General features: G+C 41.0%; 1 pseudogene; it reads right to left on the minus strand.

The window, feature by feature from the left end:
* Window positions 1-10,833: 10,833 nt before the first annotated feature.
* LOC109870754 (kinesin heavy chain-like) overlaps window positions 10,834-26,025 on the minus strand; it is a 41,980-nt pseudogene continuing 26,788 nt past the window's right edge.

A 26,025-nucleotide genomic window follows, 5' to 3' on the forward strand; every position in this document is an offset into this window, starting at 1 on the left:
TCATCGACCTTGCTCCTCCGAGATCTAATCTGTAGAGATGATGAGAGATTGGATTCTATCCCGGAATACCCTTGTCCGATTAAGATTAAATGAAACTTCTTCACCTGTCCCACCTGGGCCCAGGGCCAAGGAAATTGAATAGAGATGTCTGGACGTTTTATCCAGCTAGGTTGAGGATTGTAATCCCTTCTCTCCTGAGTGCAAAGCCGGTGATGGTGATGGGGCTGCAACCTGGGCATTTTATTGGGCAGTGCCATGGCGGAGATTCAATCAGACAACGCCCTGCGTAGGTCTCTCCTGGGTCAGAGTTGTTGGAGCTATGCTTAACTCAACAGTCCAATGATGAACCATTTGCTTAGGCATTCAATCTTTTGCCAGGACAAAACAGCTTTTGGTCACAGGTGCCAACATTAAGATCAACACATTTGGGACAAGATTGGAAATTAAGATTTGGGTGTTCTGTTTATGGCCATGAGGTCTTTCCACAACACGTGTGATTCACCATCTTGGAGACTAATCAGAGAGAGCCCACTCCCACTCTGAAAGGCAGATCCATGACAGAGTTTAGTAAGTATTCACAAGTCAGTAGCGCAAAAAATTAAATAAAGCTTTGGCACTTTCTTATTCAATACTCTCACTTTCAGACAAATCTCTCCCACCTCTCTTTCTGCTTTACCCTATCTTGCTTAAAATGTTGATTAAAGATAACCTCATGAGTTCATACACGTTTTCCTCAGGTAGGACACAATGGGACATGTGCCAACGGTCGTAAGCCACTCTTATCAGTCATTTTAACAACCTGTTTGTCTGAGCCATAAATTCACCCCTGGACAGGGACCATCACCTCCCTTCACCCACTCCCTTGTGTCAACAATCACACATCTATGGGGATTATTTCTTTTGACATCATGGGTTGGAAAACTACCAGTCAAATGAGAATAATGTGGAAATGTTGTATGCATTTAATATGCATTTAATTCGACTGGGGATTTCTCAAGACCCCACAGGGAGGCAGATTTCCTGAGGTAACTATGTTTAAGTATGGGGGAGGGGAAGCCTGAGTAGGGGAAGTCCATCAATCTCTCTCTACACACAATGACATCCTGTCCTCATCTTGTCAATGACATAAACCGGTAGGTAGGCGGCATGACAATGGCATGACACCTGTGACGGATGTGCACTGCAGCCTCAGGGCTGAGCCGTTTTACATGGCTTCATTAAGATCCTACACCTCAGGGTTCTTCCTGACCCTGGATAATTATCATACGACATAATCATGTAATGTTATGTTCTGTTTCACTAAGGTTACCTCCTTTTGTCTTTATTTAACGAGGCAAGTCGGTTAAGAACAAATTCTTATTTTCATTGATGGCCTAGGAACAGTGGGTTAACTGCCTAGTTCAGGGGCAGAACGACAGATTTTGTACCTTGTCAGCTCAGGGATTCGATCTTGCAACCTTTCGGTTACTTCAGTTCCTACTTTCGGTTACTAGTCCAATGCTCTAACCATTACGCTGTTTATCTAAACGCCTTCTGAACAAAACTGTTTCCATCTGGTCATCCAACTTGATTCTCTTTGGCAAGATTCCATTGAGTCTTAAAGTGAAGAAAATGCTCACAAACTACTGTAAGTGAGTAGCTATTTTATATAATAGTTTATATAATATGTAGCTTTCTTTTAGTATTAATGCATGTATCTTTGCATAGTCACTTTACCCCTACCTACGTGTACAAATTACCTCGACTAACCTGTACCCCTGCACATTGACTCGGTACTGGTAAGTAAGCATTTCACTGCAAGGTCTACACCTGTTGTATTCGGCGCATGTGACAAATAACATTTGATTTGACTTATTACAGTAGGTTTGTTTGGAGGGGGATTCAACGGGGGGTTAAAAACTGAGAAGACGGAAAACTAATTTTTCCCTCTCCACCTTTGCCATCTCTCTGGTCATCTTACCCCACACCACCCTCCATCACTCTCTCACTCCGTCTATACATCTCTCCATCTGTCTCCTTCCCTCTCTCCATAGGGAAAAGCCGGACTGAACAAGCCTTGGATCCACATTGTAGTTACGGTTGATAACAGTAACTACAATGTTACTGTTATGTAATTTAGTTCATTCTGTTGTTCGTTACATCCAGACAGTCTCTTGAAAAACACAATGCCTTCTCCCAAGAAGATACTTTTCAAACAAAAACAAAAAAACATGTATATATTTTTAATACATTTCAGTATCTTTAGTATCTTGATTTGAAACCAGAGCTTCCACTTATTTACTGCTTTGCTGAAACAACAAAAAAACATGTTCAACACATCTACTGAACATGTCAAGACTGAGATTAGGCCTACTCAGAAGGGGGTGGTATATTATATTAGATGGTATCACCAATGATTAATTATGACATGTGTTCTTATCAGAAAAACTCTTGAGTCGTAAACCAATCATTTAAAAAATCATATTCTGTTATCTAATCTATCCATAGCATTAGCCTGTTTTCACAGATCGTTTATAGTTATTTATCCTGCTACAGGTCCTAATCCCTCGCCTACAGGTATATATCTGTCTCATATTACTCCAGTATTCCTGCTACACTAAATGTCTTGTGTTTTCTTTTATTATGTATTCTTTTTTATTAGATAGCCTGGCAGGTAGGAGTGTTAGGCCAGTAACTGAAAGGTTTCTGGATCGAATCCCCAAGCAGACAAGGACTACATCTGTCATTCTACCCCTGAGCAAGGCAGTTAACCCCCAACAACAACTGCTCCCCAGGCCCCAATGACGAGGATGTTGATTAAGACAGCCACCTGCACCTCTCTGATTCAGAGGGTATGGGTTAAATGCAGAAGACACATTTCAGTTGACTGCATTCAATTATACAATTTACTAGGTATCCCCCCTTCCCTATTTTGATATTGATTACTGCACTGTTGGGTAGAGCTTGCAAGTTAAGCATTTCACCGTACTTGTGCATGTGACAATAAAACGTGAAACTGAAACGTCTCCTTTACTATAAACTAATAACCCAGACGTCTGATGCCGACACTCCGTTTTTTAAAACTTTAAATTGTATGTTAAACAAAAACCAATGATTGCCATGTTAAACAAACTATACAACTCTATGCACAGGGACTCATTTGAACCATTTCCACATATTTACAATGCAGATGCAAAGTTTGGTAACAGAATGACGGCACAAACAGCACAAACCGTAATTCTGTTACCACACTTTGCATCTGCTCTGTTCTTCAAGTAAATGGGGGGTGGTATTGGGGATGCCAATATGATGCCCCCCCCCCCCCCCCCCCCCCCTACTCTTCCCACACACATAACATCAGACTAGTCTGGGAGTAGTCCGTTTTCAGCTTGTTTTAGTTGTGTGGGAGCAGTTGGTGTGTATGGGACCAAGCGGAGAAGCCTAGCAGCTGTCTGGACAAAGCGCACCAAGAGTACCCTCTAATCTAGTGAGTGCAGATGCTTCAGCAGGCCTTGGTTAGATTTAGTTTCATATCAAATATCTTTAATGACCGAACACAAACACAAATATTGGTAGCGTATGATTTCAGAGCTATATATTGTATCAGCTGTACATTTACATGAGTGACAGCTATATGTTGAGTGACAGCTATATGTTGAGTGACAGCTATATGTTGAGTGACAGCTATATGTTGAGTGACAGCTATATGTTGAGTGACAGCTATATGTTGAGTGACAGCTATATGTTGAGTGACAGCTATATGTTGAGTGACAGCTATATGTTGAGTGACAGCTATATGTTGAGTGACAGCTATATGTTGAGTGACAGCTATATGTTGAGTGACAGCTATATGTTGAGTGACAGCTATATGTTGAGTGACAGCTATATGTTGAGTGACAGCTATATGTTGAGTGACAGCTATATGTTGAGTGACAGCTATATGTTGAGTGACAGCTATATGTTGAGTGACAGCTATATGTTGAGTGACAGCTATATGTTGAGTGACAGCTATATGTTGAGTGAGAGCAATACTCAAGACATGACAAGTAAATACACGTATAGAAACTGTCAAAAGGCAATATATTTCTGTTGGCTGTGTCTTTCTGTTTCCTGAAAGCTGTGTGGCCATGGGCGACAGATTGAGACAGGGGTCAGCAGTGGATCCCTGGGCAGGCAGGACACACAGAGAGAGGCCATGTGCCACTGCAACTGTCATTACTGAACATGAACTGAGAGAGAGGGAGGGGTCTGGGTGTCTGGTTTGCAGACCACTAGAAAAAAACTAAACTGATTCAAATTGTATGCTAACTGTACTAAAAACACAATATGGTATACTAAATGCATTATTCTGTCTCATACTTGCTGAATAATCAAGTTTTGTGTTGTGGTTTGGGATCACATTTATGGGCAGTGAGTGACACTAAATAAACATTTCCATCTCTCTGTTCTGCCAGTAGTCCATAGCTGAGAGTACAGACACACAGATGTCCGTAGTTTCTCCTATGGCTCAAGAATTGTAAACTATTGGGCATGAGTGTTTCTCACACTATTTCAATGGGCCAGATACAATGGCCTTTGTTCCATGGTTAAACATGTCTCCAACAGCTGTCTGCTGGGTGGATAACCGTTCACGACTATGGACTACAATGAATGTAGTCGTTGATAAGATTTGCGCAGAGCAGGCACGTTCATTATTTGACATGGTCTACACCGCTGCTTCTGGTTCCTCACAATTGAACACTTCTGTAAACATTTCCATATCCGACGATGGTTTTTACAGTTTTCTGTAATACTGACAATAGTGCCTATATATAAACTGTAGCCAGTTCTCTATCAATCACTTATTGCGCTTCCTCCCACGTGAGCCAATGCAACACCGTGTAACCGCGCAATTGACTTACTTTTGGCAGTGTCTGTTCTGGATTCAGTTGAAAACGGAGAGGTGTCTTTATCGTCGCCTACAGCTTCGGTGGGTGAACCATGTTGACTCTACCCGGTGGTTGGCAGCGCGGCGGGCGCAGTGGGACCGGGTAAGAGGCGGGAGAGCCAACCGGAGGGCGGAGCTGAAGGGCAGGTGAAGTTTTCGTCCGCCTCTCGAGGAAGTGGATGTGGAAGCTTGCGTGGGCTAATGTCATGACTCAACTCTCCCCCGCACATGTTTGAATATGAAAATTACACCATTTCCCAAGAAAAAAATACATATTGATTAAAATAATATTCCGTTTTTTATTCTGTCTGAAACAAAGGGTTCAGTCTAGGTCCAATATTCTTATGTAGGCCTATGTAAATAAGTAGCCGTGGGCTATTGTTTGCTAACAATATACTTGTTCAGTGTCATCTTTTAAAAAACAACAACATCTTGACATCTGATATTTGAGTTTTACACCATGCAGTCATCACCTGCACATGTTTGACCAAAAAGAACAGTTGTGGTAGCCAATAGGTACAGGACAGATACATATGGTGATGGACATCTATCAATTGCACGTGATGAGAAAACAAACTGCTTTATACAGTTGAAGTCGGAAGTTTACATACACCTTAGCCAGATACATTTAAACTCCGTTTTTCCTGACATTTAATCCTAGCAAAAAATTCCCTGTTTTAGGTCAGTTATGATCAACACTTTATTTTAAGAATGTGAAATGTGAGAATAATAGTAGAGAGAATTATTTATTTCAGATTTGATTTCTTTCATCACATTCCCAGTGGGTCAGAAGTTTACAAACACTCATTTAGTATTTGGTAGCATAACCTTGTTTAACTTGGGTCAAATGTTTCAGGTAGCCTTCCACAAGCTTCCCACATTAAGTTGGGTGAATGTTGGCCCATTCCTCCTGACAGAGCTGGTGTAACTGAGTCAGGTTGTACACGCTTTTTCAGTTCTGCCCACACATTTTCTATAGGATTGAGGTCAGGGCTTTGTGATGGCAACTCTTAATACCTTGACTTTGTTATCCTTAAGCAATTTTGCAACAACTTTGGAAATATGCTTGGGGTCATTGTCCATTGGGAAGACCCATTTGCGACTAAGCTTTAAACTTCCTGACTGATGTCTTGAGATGTTGCTTCGATATATCCACATAATTTTCCTCCCTCATGATGCCATCTATTTTGTGAAGTGCACCAGTCTCTCCTGCAGCAAAGCACCCCCACAACATGATGCTGCCACCCCCCGTACTTCACGGTTGGGATGGTATTCTTCGGCTTGCAAGCCTCCCCCTTTTACACCAAACATAACGATGGCCATTATGGCCAAACAGTTCTATTTTTGATTCATCAGACCAGAGGACATTTCTCCAAAAACTCTTTGTCCCCATGTGCAGTTGCAAACCGGTGTCTGGCTTTTTTATGGCGGTTTTGGAGCAGTGGCTTCTTCCTTGCTGAGCGGCCTTTCAGGTTATATCGATATAGGACTCATTTTACTGTGGATATAGATACTTTTGTACCTGTTTCCTCCAGCATGAGTGTGACACCAAAGTACATTAATCTCTATGAGACAGAATGCATGTCCTTCCTGAGCGGTATGACGGCTGCTTGGTCCCATGGTGTTTATACTTGTGTACTATTGTTTGTACAGATGAACGTGGTACATTCAAGCATTTGGAAATTGCTCCCAAGGATGAACCAGACTTGTGGAGGTCTACAATTTTTTTTCTCCTGAAGTTTTGGCTGATTTCTTTTGATTTCCCCAAGATGTCGAGCAAAGAGGCACTGAGTTTGAAGGTAGGCCTTGAAATACATTCACAGGTACACCTCCAATTGACTCAAATGATGTCAATTAGCCTATCAGAAGCTTCTAAAGCCATGACATCATTTTCTAGAATTTTCCAAGCTGTTTAAAAGCACAGTCAACTTAGTGCATGTAAACTTCTGACCCACTGGGATTGTGATTTGTGTTATAGTTATATAGTGAAATAATTATAAGTGAAATAATCTGTTTGTAAACAATTGTTGGAAAAATGACTTGTGCCATGCACAAAGTAGATGTCCTAACCGACTTGCCAAAACAATAGTTTGTTAACAAGAGATTTGTGGAGTGTATGTAAACCTAAGTGTATGTAAACTTCCGACTTCAACTGTATAGCTTCTCTTTAACCGTGGAAAACCGTCTGATCAACATGTTCCCCTGTCTCAGTCACGAAACACTTGCAGTGCATTGTTGCCTCAGAAACACTTGCTTTACAAACCTCTCAATCATACAAAGAGTTAGGCCTTCTAACAGTGCCCAAAGACACTTGGAGAGAGAGAGAGACGATCAGATAAATTAAATTAAAAACAAGAAATGACATTTATCTCAGTATTTTGACAGAAGACAGCAGTCATCATTCAGTCATCATGATAATTAATACCTTAAGGACAGGTCAATCATATTTATAAGACATCAAACCAGGAACATAAATAAATTGATGACTTTCACCAGGAAGCAAGTATGAAGGGTGAAAGAATGCCATCTACCCTGTTTAAAGACACCGTAATAGAACACATTTCACAACAGCATAATGTGGTGGACTATTTCAGACTGCCTTTTTGTTTTAAACCTCATACAAAGTTCAGAAAAATACTTGGCTTTGTGAACTAGAATGAAAGAAGCATCGATATCAGCAAAGCATCGATATCAGCAAAGCATCGATATGAACAAAGCATCGATATCAACAAAGCATCGATATCAGCAAAGCATCGATATCAGCAAAGCATCGATATGAACAAAGCATCGATATCAGCAAAGCATCGATATGAACAAAGCATCGATATCAGCAAAGCATCGATATCAGCAAAGCATCGATATCAACAAAGCATCGATATCAACAAAGCATCGATATCAACAAAGCATCGATATCAGCAAAGCATCGATATCAACAAAGCATCGATATGAACAAAGCATCGATATGAACAAAGCATCGATATGAACAAAGCATCGATATGAACAAAGCATCGATATGAACAAAGCATCGATATGAACAAAGCATCGATATGAACAAAGCATCGATATCAACAAAGCATCGATATCAGCAAAGCATCGATATGAACAAAGCATCGATATCAGCAAAGCATCGATATGAACAAAGCATCGATATGAACAAAGCATCGATATCAACAAAGCATCGATATGAACAAAGCATCGATATCAGCAAAGCATCGATATCAGCAAAGCATCGATATGAACAAAGCATCGATATGAACAAAGCATCGATATGAACAAAGCATCGATATCAGCAAAGCATCGATATCAGCAAAGCATCGATATCAGCAAAGCATCGATATGAACAAAGCATCGATATGAACAAAGCATCGATATGAACAAAGCATCGATATCAGCAAAGCATCGATATCAGCAAAGCATCGATATCAACAAAGCATCGATATGAACAAAGCATCGATATCAGCAAAGCATCGATATCAGCAAAGCATCGATATCAACAAAGCATCGATATGAACAAAGCATCGATATCAGCAAAGCATCGATATGAACAAAGCATCGATATGAACAAAGCATCGATATCAACAAAGCATCGATATGAACAAAGCATCGATATCAACAAAGCATCGATATCAGCAAAGCATCGATATCAGCAAAGCATCGATATCAGCAAAGCATCGATATGAACAAAGCATCGATATGAACAAAGCATCGATATCAGCAAAGCATCGATATGAACAAAGCATCGATATGAACAAAGCATCGATATGAACAAAGCATCGATATGAACAAAGCATCGATATGAACAAAGCATCGATATGAACAAAGCATCGATATGAACAAAGCATCGATATCAGCAAAGCATCGATATCAGCAAAGCATCGATATCAGCAAAGCATCGATATCAGCAAAGCATCGATATCAACAAAGCATCGATATCAACAAAGCATCGATATCAGCAAAGCATCGATATCAACAAAGCATCGATATCAGCAAAGCATCGATATCAGCAAAGCATCGATATCAGCAAAGCATCGATATCAACAAAGCATCGATATCAGCAAAGCATGGATATCAGCAAAGCATCGATATCAGCAAAGCATCGATATCAGCAAAGCATCGATATCAACAAAGCATCGATATCAGCAAAGCATGGATATCAGCAAAGCATCGATATCAGCAAAGCATCGATATCAACCAAGCATCGATATCAGCAAAGCATGGATATCAGCAAAGCATCGATATCAGCAAAGCACTTCATTTGGTACATTAGAGAGAGCCAATATCTACATCAACATTTGTCTGACTATCACTTAGCACTGTGAATACAAGTGGATCACAAGTGGACAAGTGACGTGGAGGAAATAGACCAGTGTGTCACGGACGTCCTCCTCTTCATCTGAAGAGGAGAGGCGAGAAGGATCGGACCAAAATGCGGCGTCGTAAGTGTCCATGGTAAATCTTTAATAAAGCAAGTACTGACACTGTATACAAAACAATAAACAAATGATGACCGTGAAGCTACAACATAGACAATCACCCACAAACAAACAGTGCAACCCAGGCTACCTAAGTATGATTCTCAATCAGAGACAACTAATGACACCTGCCTCTGATTGAGAACCATACTAGGCCGAAACATAGAAAACCTCAAATCATAGAAAATCAAACATAGACTGCCCACCCAACTCACGCCCTGACCATACTAAATAAATACAAAACAAAGGAAATAAAGGTCAGAACGTGACACAGTGAAAACAATGACAACCATTTATCATTTATAAACCATTCTGATTGCGTTACTTCTTTCGAGGGGAGAGCGTAAATCCAAAAAGACCAAACATGAAATCCCTAATAAACCCTATAACTCAAATACTCCAGTTCAGACAACCCATACACTGCAAGATGTTGCGATTGGATGATCAGCATCATGGCAGAACCAACCAATCACAGGTCTCATCAACTTCGGAATACCACAGGTATTCAATAATCTTTTTGGTACGTGATCCTATACCTTAATTTACAAAAGGTCAGTTATTCACAATGCACTCTGCTTTAAATAACAGCCTGGTGTGCGAAACGATCTAGTCTAAAATACCAAGAGGAAACCCAGCAAAGGAAGGAATAGAATGACCATCTTTTAGTTCTAATTCCTCACATTTGAATATTTTCCTAAGCTGTACGATCCCTCAGATTTGGCTTCGTATCACCTCATTCAAGTATTTCGACTCGGGTTTGCATGTGACACATATTAAAAGATTCAACTCCCCCTGAAACCTAAGAAGAAATTCAAGGTTCTATCTCAACAAACCAATGCAGTTTTAGACTGTTGCTCCTGTAGCTTGACAATGATTAAACACATATTGGATACATAATTGGAATTCTAAAAGTTCACAATGAGATGTTCTGTATCTCACCCATGTCTGTGGACATTCTAGTGTTTTTGAGGGTATTGGTGTCAGGCAGAAACCCCTAAACAACCATATTCAAATGTGACCCTCCAAACCATTTTTTCTCATAATTTCTCTTATAGGAAAACCAGTCTGTTTCACAAGATACAACACTGAACGAGCATCAGAGAGACAGCATCCTCAACAACATACAGTAAAGTAGCTCATTACACAATTTCACTCAGAGAGAGAGAAAGAAAAAGACAGAACGAGAGAAAGAGCGAGAGAGAAAGAGAAAGAGAGAGAGCACCAGACACAGAGGTAGAGTAAGAGCGAGAGAGAAAGAGAAAGAGAGAGAAAGAGCGAGAGAGAAAGAGAAAGAGAGAGAAAGAGCGAGAGAGAAAGAGAAAGACAGAACGAGAGAGAAAGAGAAAGAGAGAGAGCACCAGACACAGAGGTGGAGTAAGAGCGAGAGAGAAAGAGAGAGAGCACCAGACACAGAGGTAGAGTAAGAGCGAGAGAGAAAGAGAAAGAGAGAGAGCACCAGACACAGATGTAGAGTAAGAGCGAGAGAGAAAGAGAAAGAGAGAGAAAGAGAAAGAGAGAGAAAGAGAGAGAGCACCAGACACAGAGGTAGAGTAAGAGCGATTCAATGAGGAGATAGAGATGAAAAGAACTTGTTCAGCATTAAGGAGCCTCTCTTTCCTCTTGGCCATGAGGAGATGAGACCTTAATAACGATATCTGGCGTACAGAGTGTTTGTTTGGGAATGAGGAGTCTGAAGTCCCAGTAAAGGCAGAGTGGTGAGGGAAGGAGAGGAGGATTGTTCCCAGTGGTTAGAAAATCAGATCCATAGAGAAAGAGAGTATCCAAGACAGTCTCAGTGTGGGTTCAGGTGCAGAACGGAGAGGAGATCTATACATCCTGCTGCTATTAAAAAAGAAAGAGAGGCAGACTTAGGGAGACTCAGAAATATATTGTTTATGGGTCTATTGACTAATATTTCACTGTAAGTGTGAGTTAATAGCATAAGATTGGTGATGCACAGGTTATGAAAGGGACAAAAACACAGTTCTGATTTCATAGACATGTGCTGCCCCCTTTTGGACAAATACTGAACTTCACATTTGAGATTTAGAGGCTAAAGTGCCTCTGAACATTTTCCTGGGGACCCTAAGGGCTCCGAGACACCAAAATCTCTCTCACTCCTTGAGCTCCTCCAAGACCCTCTGCTTGTGGTCCATCTCATCTCTCAGACGGGACAGCTGCTTCTGATGGACCTCTCTATGGTTCTCCATCTGTTCCTCTAGGGTCTTCTATAGGGTGCAGAAGGGAACACAGGGTCAAGGGTCAAGTTGAATTGATTTACCTTTCACAGGAATTTGAAGAGTGGGGGGAAAAAAAGAAAGGGGGATAAAGGGGGAGGGATGGGAGGAGAGGAGAGAGGGAGGATGAGAGAGAGAGAGAGAGAGAGAGAGAGAGAGAGAGAGAGAGAGAGAGAGGGGGAGAGAGGGAGAGAGAGAGAGAGAGAGAGAGAGAGAGAGAGAGAGAGGGAGAGAGAGAGAGAGAGAGAGAGAGAGAGGGAGAGAGAGAGAGAGAGAGAGAGAGAGAGAGAGAGAGAGAGACAGAGAGAGAGAGAGAGAGAGACAGAGAGAGAGAGAGACAGAGAGAGAGAGAGAGAGACAGAGAGAGAGAGAGAGAGACAGAGAGAGAGAGAAGAGAGAGAGAGAGAGAGAGAGAGAGAGAGAGAGAGACGAGAGAGAGAGAGACAGAGAGAGAGAGAGACAGAGAGAGAGAGAGAGAGAGAGAGAGAGACAGAGAGAGAGAGAGACAGAGAGAGAGAGAGACAGAGAGAGAGAGAGAGAGAGAGAGAGAGAGAGAGAGAGAGAGAGAGAGAGAGAGAGAGAGAGAGAGAGACAGAGAGACAGATCTTTACCTTCATCTCTGTTGCATCCTGCAGTTTGGTCAGGTGCTCCTTCTGTTTATCCATCACATGCACCTCCTTCATTTTGTCTGTGGAGACAAAGCAAGCGACATTGTTTCAAGTGACGTAATGATTGATGACAGGCTTGTTTGTGTTTGGGGGTCTCTGCGTTTCTCGGCCTGTGTGTGTGGAGCCTGAACCTCCTCCACGAGGGAGTCCTAGTCTGTCAGAGTCTGTCAGAGACGTGATCTTAGCCTGGCGCTGCATGGAGTACCCCATCAGGCAGAGACAGGGTTAACAGCGGAGGAAAAGAATGCTGACTGTCTCACTTTCCAACCAAGCTGCATGAACACAATAGTCTACTGAATAAAGGAAAATATTCCATACTATTTTTTCAAGATATCGAAATGGATGTTAAATCCACTTCCTGGTTACCTGGGCAATGAGTAACTGACAGGAGGTCAGCTCCTTCTCATTGGCCTGCATCCTGCGGGAGGTGTCGGCCAGCGAGCTCTCCAGCTGCGGTTCACCAGAGACTTGACCTCTGACTTCATCTTACTGATGTAGAGACGAGCCATGGTGAACTCCTCCTCGATGACCTCATTCATCAGAGAGCAGAGAGATCAGGACTGAGTGTGTGTGTGTGTGTGTGTGTGTGTGTGTTTGAATACCTGTAACAAACAGTTTATGTATGTCTAAATAACAGTGTGTATATGTGTGTATGATTCTAATTGCGTAATTGTTTAATTGTGTGTCCTTACAGCCTTGAGGTCACTGGTGCCGATGATGCCTCCTATCTCACTGAGGTCTCGGAGCAGTAGACTGAGGATCTCTGCTGCTCTCTTCTTATGATGACTACTGAGCTCCTGTAGACTGGTCAGCTCCCTCTGTAACGCTGCCAGAGTGGTCTAAGCACCTACAGGCGAACACATACAGGTGAACACACACAGGTAAATACACACAGATGAACACAGGTGAATACATACAGATGAACACACACAGGTGAATACATACAGATGAACACAGATGAATACACACAGGTGAACACACACAGGTGAATACATACAGATGAACACAGATGAACACACACAGGTGAACACACACAGGTGAACACACACAGGTGAATACACACAGGTGAATACATACAGGTGAATACATACAGGTGAATACATACAAGTGAATACATACAGGTGAATACATACAGGTGAATACATACAGGTGAACACACACAGGTGAATACATACAGATGAACACAGGTGAATACACACAGGTGAACACACACAGGTGAATACACACAGGTGAACACACAAGTGAACACACACAGGTGCACATAAACAGGTGAACACACAGGTGAACACATACAGGTGAATACACACAGGTGAATACATACAGATGAACACAGGTGAATACACACAGGTAAATACATACAGATGAACACAGGTGAATACACACAGGTGAATACATACAGATGAACACATGTGAACACACACAGGTGAATACACATGTGAACACACACAGGTGAACACACAGGTGACTACACATAGATGAATACACACACAGGTGAACACATACAGGCAAACACATACAGGTGAACACACAGGTGACTACACACAGATGAATACACACACAGGTGAATACACATGTGAACACATACAGGCAAACACATACAGGTGAACACACAGGTGAATACACATGTGAACACATACAGGTGAACACACAGGTGACTACACACAGATGAATACACACACAGGTGAATACACATGTGAACACATACAGGCAAACACATACAGGTGAACACACAGGTGACTACACACAGATGAATACACACACAGGTGAATACACATGTGAACACATACAGGCAAACACATACAGGTGAACACACAGGTGAATACACACACAGGTGAATACACATGTGAACACATACAGGCAAACACATACAGGTGAACACACAGGTGACTACACACAGATGAATACACACACAGGTGAGTACACATGTGAACACATACAGGTGAACACACAGGTGAATACACACAGATGAATACACACACAGGTGAATACACATGTGAACACATACAGGCAAACACATACATGTGAACACACAGGTGAATACACATGTGAACACATACAGGTGAACACACAGGTGAATACACACAAGTGAACACACACACACAGGTGAATACACATGTGAACACACACAGGTGAACACATACAGGTGAACACACATGTGAACACACACAGGTGAACACATACAGGTGAATACACATGTGAACACACACAGTGAACACATACAGGTGAATACATACAGGTGAATACATACAGGTGAACACATACAGGTGAACACATACAGGTGAACACATACAGGTGAATACATACAGGCAAACACATACAGGTGAATACACAGGTGAACACATACAGGTGAATACACAGGTGAACACATACAGGTGAATACACATGTGAACACATACAGGTGAATACACATGTGAACACACACAGGTGAACACATACAGGTGAATACACATGTGAATACACATGTGAACACATACAGGTGAATACACATGTGAACACATACAGGTGAATACACATGTGAACACATACAGGTGAATACACATGTGAACACATACAGGTGAATACACATGTGAACACATACAGGTGAATACATACAGGTGAATACACATGTGAACACACACAGGTGAACACATACAGGTGAATACACATGTGAATACATACAGGCAAACACATACAGGTGAATACACATGTGAATACATACAGGCAAACACATACAGGTGAATACACAGGTGAACACATACAGGTGAATACACATGTGAACACATACAGGTGAACACATACAGGTGAATACACATGTGAACACACACAGGTGAACACATACAGGTGAATACACATGTGAATACATACAGGTGAATACACATGTGAACACATACAGGTGAATACACATGTGAACACATACAGGTGAATACACATGTGAACACATACAGGTGAATACACATGTGAACACATACAGGTGAATACACAGGTGAACACATACAGGTGAATACACATGTGAACACATACAGGTGAATACACATGTGAACACATACAGGTGAATACACATGTGAACACATACAGGTGAATACACATGTGAACACATACAGGTGAATACACATGTGAACACATACAGGTGAATACACATGTGAACACATACAGGTGAATACACATGTGAACACACACAGGTGAACACATACAGGTGAATACACATGTGAACACACACAGGTGAATACACATGTGAACACACACAGGTGAACACATACAGGTGAATACACATGTGAACACACACAGGTGAACACATACAGGTGAATACACATGTGAACACACACAGGTGAACACATACAGGTGAATACACATGTGAACACACACAGGTGAACACACACAGGTGAACACATACAGGTGAATACACATGTGAACACACACAGGTGAACACATACAGGTGAACACACATGTGAACACACACATGTGAACACATACAGGTGAATACACATGTGAACACACACAGGTGAACACATACAGGTGAATACATACAGGTGAATACATACAGGTGAATACATACAGGTGAATACATACAGGTGAACACACATGTGAACACACACAGGTGAACACATACAGGTGAACACACATGTGAACACACACAGGTGAACACATACAGGTGAATACACATGTGAACACACACAGGTGAACACATACAGGTGAATACATACAGGTGAATACATACAGGTGAATACATACAGGTGAACACATACAGGTGAACACATACAGGCAAACACATACAGGTGAATACACAGGTGAACACATACAGGTGAATACACAGGTGAACACATACAGGTGAATACACATGTGAACACATACAGGTGAACACATACAGGTGAATACACATGTGAACACACACAGGTGAACACACAGGTGAATACACATGTGAACACATACAGGTGAACACACAGGTGAATACACACAAGTGAACACACACACACAGGTGAATACACATGTGAACACACACAGGTGAACACATACAGGTGAACACACATGTGAACACACACAGGTGAACACATACAGGTGAATACACATGTGAACACACACAGGTGAACACATACAGGTGAATACATACAGGTGAATACATACAGGTGAACACATACAGGTGAACACATACAGGTGAACACATACAGGTGAATACATACAGGCAAACACATACAGGTGAATACACAGGTGAACACATACAGGTGAATACACAGGTGAACACATACAGGTGAATACACATGTGAACACATACAGGTGAATACACATGTGAACACACACAGGTGAACACATACAGGTGAATACACATGTGAATACACATGTGAACACATACAGGTGAATACACATGTGAACACATACAGGTGAATACACATGTGAACACATACAGGTGAATACACATGTGAACACATACAGGTGAATACACATGTGAACACATACAGGTGAATACATACAGGTGAATACACATGTGAACACACACAGGTGAACACATACAGGTGAATACACATGTGAATACATACAGGCAAACACATACAGGTGAATACACATGTGAATACATACAGGCAAACACATACAGGTGAATACACAGGTGAACACATACAGGTGAATACACATGTGAACACATACAGGTGAACACATACAGGTGAATACACATGTGAACACACACAGGTGAACACATACAGGTGAATACACATGTGAATACATACAGGTGAATACACATGTGAACACATACAGGTGAATACACATGTGAACACATACAGGTGATACACATGTGAACATACAGGTGAATACACATGTGAACACATACAGGTGAATACACAGGTGAACACATACAGGTGAATACACATGTGAACACATACAGGTGAATACACATGTGAACACATACAGGTGAATACACATGTGAACACATACAGGTGAATACACATGTGAACACATACAGGTGAATACACATGTGAACACATACAGGTGAATACACATGTGAACACATACAGGTGAATACACATGTGAACACACACAGGTGAACACATACAGGTGAATACACATGTGAACACACACAGGTGAATACACATGTGAACACACACAGGTGAACACATACAGGTGAATACACATGTGAACACACACAGGTGAACACATACAGGTGAATACACATGTGAACACACACAGGTGAACACATACAGGTGAATACACATGTGAACACACACAGGTGAACACACACAGGTGAACACATACAGGTGAATACACATGTGAACACACACAGGTGAACACATACAGGTGAACACACATGTGAACACACACATGTGAACACATACAGGTGAATACACATGTGAACACACACAGGTGAACACATACAGGTGAATACATACAGGTGAATACATACAGGTGAATACATACAGGTGAATACATACAGGTGAACACACATGTGAACACACACAGGTGAACACATACAGGTGAACACACATGTGAACACACACAGGTGAACACATACAGGTGAATACACATGTGAACACACACAGGTGAACACATACAGGTGAATACATACAGGTGAATACATACAGGTGAATACATACAGGTGAACACATACAGGTGAACACATACAGGCAAACACATACAGGTGAATACACAGGTGAACACATACAGGTGAATACACAGGTGAACACATACAGGTGAATACACATGTGAACACATACAGGTGAACACATACAGGTGAATACACATGTGAACACACACAGGTGAACACATACAGGTGAATACACATGTGAATACATACAGGCAAACACATACAGGTGAATACACATGTGAACACATACAGGTGAATACACATGTGAACACATACAGGTGAATACACATGTGAACATATACAGGTGAATACACATGTGAACACATACAGGTGAACACATACAGGTGAATACACATGTGAACACATACAGGTGAATACATACAGGTGAATACACGTGTGAACACACACAGGTGAATACATACAGGTGAATACACATGTGAATACACACAGGTGAACACATACAGGTGAATACACATGTGAATACATACAGGCAAACACATACAGGTGAATACACATGTGAATACATACAGGCAAACACATACAGGTGAATACACAGGTGAACACATACAGGTGAATACACATGTGAACACATACAGGTGAACACATACAGGTGAATACACATGTGAACACACACAGGTGAACACATACAGGTGAATACACATGTGAATACATACAGGCAAAAACATACAGGTGAATACACATGTGAACACATACAGGTGAATACACATGTGAACACATACAGGTGAATACACATGTGAACACATACAGGTGAATACACATGTGAACACATACAGGTGAATACACATGTGAACACACACAGGTGAACACATACAGGTGAATACACATGTGAACACACACAGGTGAACACATACAGGTGAATACACATGTGAACACACACAGGTGAACACATACAGGTGAATACACATGTGAACACACACAGGTGAACACATACAGGTGAATACACATGTGAACACACACAGGTGAACACATACAGGTGAATACACATGTGAACACACACAGGTGAACACACATGTGAACACACACAGGTGAACACATACAGGTGAATACACATGTGAACACACACAGGTGAACACATACAGGTGAATACACATGTGCACACATACAGGTGAATACATACAGGTGAATACATACAGGTGAATACATACAGGTGAATACATACAGGTGAACACATACAGGTGAATACATACAGGTGAATACATACAGGTGAATACATACAGGTGAATACATACAGGTGAACACACATGTGAACACACACAGGTGAACACATACAGGTGAACACACATGTGAACACACACAGGTGAACACATACAGGTGAATACACACAGGTGAACACATACAGGTGAATACATACAGGTGAATACATACAGGTGAATACATACAGGTGAATACATGCAGGTGAATACACACAGGTGAATACATACAGGTGAATACATACAGGTGAATACATACAGGTGAATACATGCAGGTGAATACATACAGGTGAATACATACAGGTGAACACATACAGGTGAATACATACAGGTGAATACATACAGGTGAACACACATGTGAACACACACAGGTGAACACATACAGGTGAACACACATGTGAACACATACAGGTGAATACACACAGGTGAACACATACAGGTGAATACATACAGGTGAATACATACAGGTGAATACATGCAGGTGAATACACACAGGTGAATACATACAGGTGAATACATACAGGTGAATACATACAGGTGAATACATACAGGTGAACACATACAGGTGAATACATACAGGTGAATACATACAGGTGAATACATACAGGTGAATACATACAGGTGAACACACATGTGAACACACACAGGTGAACACATACAGGTGAACACACATGTGAACACACACAGGTGAACACATACAGGTGAATACACACAGGTGAACACATACAGGTGAATACATACAGGTGAATACATACAGGTGAATACATACAGGTGAATACATGCAGGTGAATACACACAGGTGAATACATACAGGTGAATACATACAGGTGAATACATACAGGTGAATACATGCAGGTGAATACATACAGGTGAATACATGCAGGTGAATACATGCAGGTGAATACATACAGGTGAATACATACAGGTGAATACATACAGGTGAATACATACAGGTGAATACATACAGGTGAATACATGCAGGTGAATACATACAGGTGAATACATACAGGTGAATACATACAGGTGAATACATGCAGGTGAATACATACAGGTGAATACATGCAGGTGAATACATGCAGGTGAATACATACAGGTGAATACATACAGGTGAATACATACAGGTGAATACATGCAGGTGAATACATACAGGTGAATACATACAGGTGAATACATACAGGTGAATACATACAGGTGAATACATACAGGTGAACACATACAGGTGAATACATACAGGTGAATACATGCAGGTGAATACATACAGGTGAATACATACAGGTGAATACATACAGGTGAATACACGCAGGTGAATACACACAGGTGAATACACACAGGTGAATACATACAGGTGAATACATACAGGTGAATACATACAGGTGAATACATACAGGTGAATACATACAGGTGAATACATACAGGTGAATACATACAGGTGAATACATGCAGGTGAATACATACAGGTGAATACATGCAGGTGAATACATACAGGTGAATACATGCAGGTGAATCATACAGGTGAATACATACAGGTGAATACATGCAGGTGAATACATGCAGGTGAATACATACAGGTGAATACATACAGGTGAATACATACAGGTGAATACATACAGGTGAATACATACAGGTGAATACATACAGGTGAACACATACAGGTGAATACATACAGGTGAATACATGCAGGTGAATACATACAGGTGAATACATACAGGTGAATACATACAGGTGAATACATACAGGTGAATACATACAGGTGAATACATACAGGTGAATACATGCAGGTGAATACATACAGGTGAATACATGCAGGTGAATACATACAGGTGAATACATGCAGGTGAATACATACAGGTGAATACATACAGGTGAATACATGCAGGTGAATACATGCAGGTGAATACATACAGGTGAATACATACAGGTGAATACATACAGGTGAATACATACAGGTGAATACATACAGGTGAATACATACAGGTGAATACATACAGGTGAACACATACAGGTGAATACATACAGGTGAATACATGCAGGTGAATACATACAGGTGAATACATACAGGTGAATACATACAGGTGAATACATACAGGTGAATACATACAGGTGAATACATACAGGTGAATACATACAGGTGAATACATGCAGGTGAATACATGCAGGTGAATACATACAGGTGAATACATACAGGTGAATACATACAGGTGAATACACACAGGTGAATACACACAGGTGAATACACACAGGTGAATACATACAGGTGAATACATGCAGGTGAATACATACAGGTGAATACATACAGGTGAATACATACAGGTGAATACATACAGGTGAATACATGCAGGTGAATACACACAGGTGAATACATACAGGTGAATACATACAGGTGAACACATACAGGTGAATACATACAGGTGAATACATGCAGGTGAATACATACAGGTGAATACATACAGGTGAATACATACAGGTGAATACATACAGGTGAATACATACAGGTGAATACACGCAGGTGAATACACACAGGTGAATACATACAGGTGAATACATACAGGTGAATACATACAGGTGAACACATACAGGTGAATACATACAGGTGAATACATGCAGGTGAATACATACAGGTGAATACATACAGGTGAATACATACAGGTGAATACATACAGGTGAATACATACAGGTGAATACATACAGGTGAATACATACAGGTGAATACATACAGGTGAATACATACAGGTGAATACATACAGGTGAATACATACAGGTGAACACATACAGGTGAATACATACAGGTGAATACATGCAGGTGAATACATACAGGTGAATACATACAGGTGAATACATACAGGTGAATACATGCAGGTGAATACACACAGGTGAATACACACAGGTGAATACACACAGGTGAATACATACAGGTGAATACATGCAGGTGAAAACATACAGGTGAATACATACAGGTGAATACATACAGGTGAATACATACAGGTGAATACATACAGGTGAATACACGCAGGTGAATACACACAGGTGAATACATACAGGTGAATACATACAGGTGAACACATACAGGTGAATACATACAGGTGAATACATACAGGTGAACACATACAGGTGAATACATACAGGTGAATACATACAGGTGAATACATACAGGTGAATACATACAGGTGAATACATACAGGTGAATACATGCAGGTGAATACACACAGGTGAATACATACAGGTGAATACATACAGGTGAACACATACAGGTGAATACATACAGGTGAATACATACAGGTGAACACATACAGGTGAATACATACAGGTGAATACATGCAGGTGAATACATACAGGTGAATACATACAGGTGAATACATACAGGTGAATACACGCAGGTGAATACACACAGGTGAATACATACAGGTGAATACATACAGGTGAATACATACAGGTGAACACATACAGGTGAATACATACAGGTGAATACATGCAGGTGAATACATACAGGTGAATACATACAGGTGAATACATACAGGTGAATACAAGCAGGTGAATACACACAGGTGAATACATACAGGTGAATACATACAGGTGAATACATGCAGGTGAATACATACAGGTGAATACATACAGGTGAATACACACAGGTGAATACATGCAGGTGAATACATACAGGTGAATACATACAGGTGAATACATACAGGTGAATACATACAGGTGAATACATACAGGTGAATACATACAGGTGAATACATGCAGGTGAATACACACAGGTGAATACATACAGGTGAATACATACAGGTGAATACATGCAGGTGAATACATACAGGTGAATACATGCAGGTGAATACATACAGGTGAATACATACAGGTGAATACATACAGGTGAATACATGCAGGTGAATACACACAGGTGAATACATACAGGTGAATACACACAGGTGAATACATACAGGTGAATACATACAGGTGAATACATACAGGTGAATACATACAGGTGAATACATACAGGTGAATACATGCACAGACACATTCTGCTGAAATAAAACAAACACTAATCTCCAAGCAATGTGCTTAGACTCCCCAACATAACACCAGAATACCAGCATCTTATAGTCTCTGGCACAAGAACAGGTTTTAGAAATCCACATCTCAAAAAGAAAGCACTTTACAAGAGGACAAGATGCAGAATAGCTGAAAAGTTGTTTCTCTCAGCAGTTAGATCGTGCCCTGCTCCCTGGTCCAGCTTTCAATACCTTGACTATTTGCCAACTGAGAGTAAATAGATGTGTTACCATGGAAATGTTCTCATTCAAATCACTTTCTATACCTTATCAGGTAATCACTGCATTAAAAACCATTAAGGAATGGTAATCACTGCATTAAACACCATTAAGGAATGGTAATCACTGCATTAAACACCATTAAGGAATGGTAATCACTGCATTAAACAACATTAAGGAATAGTAATCACTGCATTAAACACCATTAAGGAATGGTAATCACTGCATTTAAAACCATTAAGGAATGGTAATCACTGCATTAAAAACCATTAAGGAATGGTAATCACTGCATTTAAAACCATTAAGGAATGGTAATCACTGCTTTTAAAACCATTAAGGAATGGTAATCACTGCATTTAAAACCATTAAGGAATGGTAATCACTGCATTTAAAACCATTAAGGAATGGTAATCACTGCTTTTAAAACCATTAAGGAATGGTAATCACTGCTTTAAAAACCATTAAAGAACAATAATCACTGCATTAAACTTTTTATCATCAATTTCTCTCAGCCAATCGTCAGTCATTTGGGAAAGGTATGCACTGCTTTAAAAAAACATTAAGGAAAGAACACCTGTATCTGATATCACTCACAGAGTAGGCAGCTTACTGAGTGACTAATTCTACTACTACATCATGTTCATAGCTTTCACTTTGCCAGAAGAAACAAAGCTCTACCAGATGTATATCTAATGCAGATACATTCTGACCACTAGATGGCGATAAACACAAACTAAAAGGTTTTGCGCTCTAAAAACATGGACAGTGCATTTGGAAGGTTTTCAGACCCCTTGATGTTTTACCACATTTTGTTAAGTTACAACCTTATTCTAAAATGTATGAAATATATTTTTCCCCTCATAAATCTACACAAAATACCCCATAATGACAAAGAAAAATGTATTAAATGAAACTACTAAAATATCAAATTTTCATAAGTATTCAGACCCTTTACTCAGTACTTTGTTGAAGCACCTTTGGCAGTGATTACAGCCTCGAGTCTTCTTGGGTATGACACTACAAGCTTGGCACGCCTGTATTTGGGGAGTTTCTCCCATTCTTCTCTGCAGATCCTCTCAAGCTCAGTCAGGTTGGATGGGGAGTGTCGCTGCACAGCTATTTTCAAGTCTCTCCAGAGATGTTCGATCGGGTTAAAGTCCGGGCTCTGGTTGGGCCACTCAAGGACATTCAGAGACTTGTCCCGAAGTCACTCCTGCATTGTTTTGGCTGTGTGCTTAGGGTTGTTGTCCTGTTGGAAGGTAAACCTTCACCCCAGTCTGAGGTCCTGTGCGCTCTGGAGCAGGTTTTCATCTCACTGTACTTTGCTCCGTTCACCTTTCCCTCGATCCTGACTAGCCTCCCAGTCCCTGCCGCTGAAAAACATCCCCACAGCATGATGCTACCACCACCATGCTTCACCGTAGGGATGGTCCCATGTTTCCTCCAGACGTAACGCTTGGCATTCAGGCCAAATACTTCAATCTTGTTTTCATTAGAGCAGAGAATCTTGTTTCTCATGGTCTGAGAGTGCCTTTTGGCAAACTTCAAGAGGGCTGTCATGTGCCTTTTACTGAGGAGTGGCTTCCGTCTGGCCACTCTACCATAAAGGCCTTATTGGTGGAGTGCTGCAGAGATGATTGTCCTTCTGGAAGGTTCTCCCATCTCCACAGATGAACTCTGGAGCTCTGTCAGAGTGACCATCGGGTTCTTGGTCACCTCCCTGACCAAGGCCCTTCTCCCCCGATTACTCAGTTTGGCTGGTCGGCCAGCTCTAGGAAGAGTCTTGGTGGTTTGAAACTTCTTCCATTTAAGAATGATGGAGGCCACGGTATTCTTGGGGACCTTCAATGCTGCAGACATTTTTTGGTACCCTTCCCCAGATCTGTGCCACGACACAATCCTGTCTCAGAGCTCTACAGACAATTCCTTCGACCTCATGGCTTGGCTTTTGCTCTGACATGCACAGTCAACTGTGGGACAGCTGTGTGCCTTTCCAAATAATTTCCAATCAATTGAATTTACCACAGGTGGACTCCAAACAAGTTATAGAAACATCTCAAGGATGATCAATGGAAACAGGATGCACCTGAGCTTTGTTTTACACATTTGCAAACATTTCTGAAAACCTGTTTTCAACTTTGTCATCATGGTGTATGGTGTGTAGATTGATGGGGATTTTTTAGAATGAGGCTGTAAAGTAACAAAATGTGGAAAAAATTCAAGGGGTCTGAATACTTTCCGAATGCACTGTATTCCTTTGCTCAATGCACTAATTAAATGTAATGAAAACCTTGAATCTCATCAAGTTATACCATGTAGATGAAGGAGATGTGTTGTATAGGGTTGGATAAGCTCACCTCATCTAGATGAAGGAGATGTGTTGTTTAGGGTTGGATAAGCTCACCTCATCTAGATGAAGGAGATGTGTTGTTTAGGGTTGGATAAGCTCACCTCATCTAGATGAAGGAGATGTGTTGTATAGGGTTGGATAAGCTCACCTCATCTTGTTCGATCATCTGCTCCTTGAACTTCTCTGCCCACTGGCTGTGTTGGTTGATCTCATCATCCTGAGATAGGAGCGAAGAAGAAAAATATGTTTCAATACAAAAATGTTGCATTGATGTTTGAATTCACCAAGATTCTGTAATCCACTTTTTGGAGGGGCAGCTAGCTAATGCAGGGCTGTGGCTGTTACTGTGAGAAGGATTTGTGTTTACACCAATA

Source organism: Oncorhynchus kisutch, linkage group LG26 (genome assembly GCF_002021735.2).
Source record: "Oncorhynchus kisutch isolate 150728-3 linkage group LG26, Okis_V2, whole genome shotgun sequence".
Lineage (NCBI taxonomy): Eukaryota > Metazoa > Chordata > Actinopteri > Salmoniformes > Salmonidae > Oncorhynchus > Oncorhynchus kisutch.